The sequence below is a fragment of the Apium graveolens genome, chromosome 3, assembly GCF_009905375.1.
Source record: "Apium graveolens cultivar Ventura chromosome 3, ASM990537v1, whole genome shotgun sequence".
Lineage (NCBI taxonomy): Eukaryota > Viridiplantae > Streptophyta > Magnoliopsida > Apiales > Apiaceae > Apium > Apium graveolens.
The window spans coordinates 84672229-84676618 of record NC_133649.1 but is presented as its reverse complement, the minus strand read 5'-3'; positions in this window follow the sequence as shown (position 1 = coordinate 84676618).

The following is a 4390-nucleotide window of genomic DNA, read 5'->3' as shown; positions in this document are numbered from 1 at the left end:
AATTTCAAGACAGTTATTTCTGAAAGAAAATCCAGGAATGGACTTTGAAAGTCTAACGGAAGAAGAAGCTAGACTTAAGTCAGAAAAAGTCAATTCTAAATCTGAAGCTTCTGTTGGTAAAAAGAAACTTCCTAAGGCCAAAGGCATTGTGATAAAAGAAAGGACAAATCTTGAGGAAACCAAGGCTAAATCATAATTGCAGATAGATCCAAGGTCCAAGGGCAAAGAAAAAGTTGGTGAACCTATAAAGGTTTATGTGCCTCCTGTGGATGAAGAAATTTCTGTTGAAGATGCTGATCTTACTCTGACTTCAAGAAAGATTTCTAAGACAACCTCTGACATGGCTCAAGTTGTTCAGAGTCAAGATATAGTTAGTTCTGATATAACCAAGAAGCAAGTAACCTCTGAATAGCTCAAGTTGACTTGATATCAGAAGATAAATCAAAGGAAACCTCTGACATTGCTCATGTTAAATCCTCAAAGTTACTCCTACCATGATTCACCAAAGCCAAACAGACTCAACCTTTGAAGACTGCAGCAAGTGGTTTTGAAGCAAGAGTGGTTACTGGAAAGGAAGCAAGATATAAATCTGGATTGGGTAGTGCTGATGAAAGAAGAGTACAGAACACAACCAATGATCCAACTTCCTTAAGTGAACCAGGTGTTGGAGCATCTCCTGAAAGATTGAATCAACTAGAATCTGTACAAATGGTTTACCATACTTACTTGAAAGAACACATCTTGTTATATTTAATGACAGATGGTAGGGTTTACCATATAAGGGAAAATGCTATTCCACTGAATTATTTTAAAGAACTGGAACATGTATTATTCTTACTTCAAGTGAATGACAGAATAACAGAAAGTGCTGCAAATTATTTGAAGACTCAAATTCAGAGACAGAAATGACTTTATTCTGTAAAGTCTGACAGCACATATTTTCCAAAGTACAGAGATCACAAGGGTGATATTGTTGAGATGAAGCCTAACTCTGCTAAGATTATAACTACCTTTCTGGGTTATAAGGCTGTAGAATTCAATCTTGAGTATGACAAGGCGTATTTGATCAGACTGGATCAGGACATAAGGAAAGCTAGAATTAATGATCTCAGGGTTGTTATCTTCCAAACTGGTGAAGATTCTGCAGAACATAAAGATGCTAAAAGGAGGATGATTGATGAACTCAGATATGCTGAGAGATGTTTGTTAAAGAACTATCTCAGAACAACTCCTGACATCAGAGAGATCAGAAAGTGAAGCCAAGTCAAGATCTACAACTGCTCAAATTCTGATATGTATATAGACTGAAGTTGTTATCAGGAGTTAAAATTGGTAAAGCTTTAAGGACTATAAGTTGTAGCTATCTAGTAAATTTCTCATGCACTTGTACTTAATGTTTTTGACATCATCAAATATCTGTTAAACTTGTATATTATGCTAATTTACAAGTTGGGGGAAATTGTTAGATATATTTGATAATGTCATGACTAATATGATTTATGTTTAGTTTTCAGATCTTACTTAAATAGGACAAATCAGTACTTAACTAAAATCAGCACTTACTGAAGTCAGAACTTAAGTTATCAGTACTTAAGGTTCAGGATATATTTATCAGGAGATAATATCAGGACTTAAAGGAAACTTTCAGATAAGGAAGGCGGCTGATTGAAAGGAAAGAAGATCGAGACAAATGTAAGAAGAGATATGCATGAAGAAGGAATTCTATGAAGAATGAAATACTTGGAAGAAAAGATATCTGATTGATATATTTTAGGAAGCAAAATTATATTCTATACCAATTAGCGATTATCTTGTAACTGTTAGTATATAAACACAGACATAGGGTTTATACTATAAGTGTTATCATTATCGAGAATATAATTCATTGTAACCCTAGCAGCTCTCGTGATATTTGTTCATCACTGAGAGAGGACAGTTCCATATTGTAACAGAGTTTATTGCTTTGAATAAAGTCTATTTTCTGTTACTTGTGTTATTTAAATTCGATTTGATTGTGCTATACACTGTATTCAACCCCCTTCTATAGTGTATGCGACCTAACAATCCCAAATCAACTATTTTACCCAATAAAATTAGATTTCAATTTAATGTAACTTACTTGAGTTAACTTCTGAACACGGCCATTGTGACATTTCATTGTTACCTCACCAATGCCAGCAACCTTTACCTTTTTATCGCTCGGTACAGTTACCATCTTTCCCTCGCACTTTTTGGAGGACGAGAACCACTCCCTCCTAGCACATATATGATGAGAACATCCTGAGTCAAACACCCATTCACCTTTTGATCCCTTCTCTTCTTGAACCAAAAGAACTTCTTCGTCAGCTTCTACAAGTGAAACACTACCCCCTCCTCGATTTTTCTTCAACTCTCTTAAGTCTTCTCTTACCTTTGGACACATAAATTGTATATGACCCAATTCCTCACAATAAAAATTATTAGGGTTATATTTCTTAACATACTTCTTATCCGTGTCACGCGCAAGTACCACAAATGCACTTCCATTAGATGTGTCGCTCGATTCTTGTTTCATCAATCTTTCGGCCTCCAGAAGAACAACAATAGTCTCATCCAAATTTAACTTTATTTTCTCAACCAATAAAGAAGTTATCACAGTATTATATTTCCTCGGTAGTGACACTAGTAGAAGAACAGCTGTGTCCTTATCCTTCAATTTTTCATCCAAATTATTCAGTTAGTTGATCAAGCCATTAAAACGATTAAGATGATCTCTTAAATCTCCGTCTACTTCCATCTTGTGCCCAAACAAATCTTTCTTGAAAAACAGCTTGTTGGCCAAAGAATTTGAATGATAAGTATTCGTTAACTTCTCCCACAAATTTTTGGGATTATCATCTTCAAAAATATCAAACTTGATTTCCGGTGCAAGGGCCAACTGGATCATTGATGTTGCATGTAACTTGATGTCTCCTCACTCTGTATCATCAACTTCAGTACTCTTTTTCTCTCCGAGAGTCGCATATAACCCTCGTTGAATTAACAGATCTTTCACCGTGCATTGCTACAAGGTAAAATTGTTTTTTCAATTAAACAATTCAATCTCAAATCCCCCAACCTTTTCCATCATGAACCTTGACTCTTGATACCACTTGTTAGGGGGAATACACACAAATATAGAATCAAACAAACAATGCAAAACACACACACACACACAATATATGACGCGGAAAAACCCACATCCCAACTTGTATTATTAATCCAAACAATCATCAATAATACAATCAATCTCACCAAACAGTATTCATTCACGCAATACTCAAGTCAAACAATACTAAAACATACATCAAAACAATAACATGACTATGTGTATATAGCCATCACAAACTTGACCATCAAAACTAATAACCTAATCCCATTATAATAATAATTATCTACCCATACAATTATTACTCAAATCAATTATAATAATAATTTTCTACCCAAATAATTATTACTCAATTCAAATATATTTTCTATCATCAAATACATACTACCTATTAAGTTTAACCCCAACATGAACCGGTGATTAGAAGCAACTACGAGGACGTAACAGATTTATCAAACTACTTTAGGCTTTTCGCAATTTTCTCAGAGAGGTAGAGGTAGAGGTAGTGCGTCTTTGAAAAAGTCCCTTATTGTCTAGTAGCACACAGAGATGAAAGTGAGATAACAACTTCTCTAGCCTAACAAAACTGTTGCCACGAACAGCAACTTTGCAACCCTTACCAAATAAGAAAGTACACCGATAGAGGAGATGAATAGCTCATGAAATATTTTAAAAGGTAATTCATGGGATAGTGCAAGTAGGAACAACTTTTGTTGATAATTTTTAATTCGCTGTCTAACAACTTAGGCATATATACTAGAAATTTCATATAACAGTAAATTATGTACCTTCTGTGTTGAATATGTAATCTCAAACATGTATTTGAATTAGTTAACGTATAGTTTGATTCAGTCTTCAGGAAATAGGCGTGTGTTTAGGAACATGGAATAAGTTAATCGTGGCAGAGTGTTTTTAGGAAGTAGTTGCTGTCATGTCCTATTTTGTAGGATCTTATTTGAGAGTCTGTCAATATATGTATTTGTTTTCTTTCAGAAATAAAAAAGCAAGAAGCCTGAGATAGGTTTATGCATCTTTGTTTTCCCCGTTTACATACAAACAGTTGAAAGTTATAGAAACATATTTATACACTATCAACATATTGGTATCAGAGCGGGAAGTTCTAGGTGAAACAGAAGACAAACGAGGATGGAGGCCAACAAGTTGAAGAATGGGTCGATAGGTTTGAGCTATCCGATGCTTGATAGGAGCAACTATACAGCATGGGCTCTCAAGATGAAAGTGTTTATTAAAGCACAAGGGGTG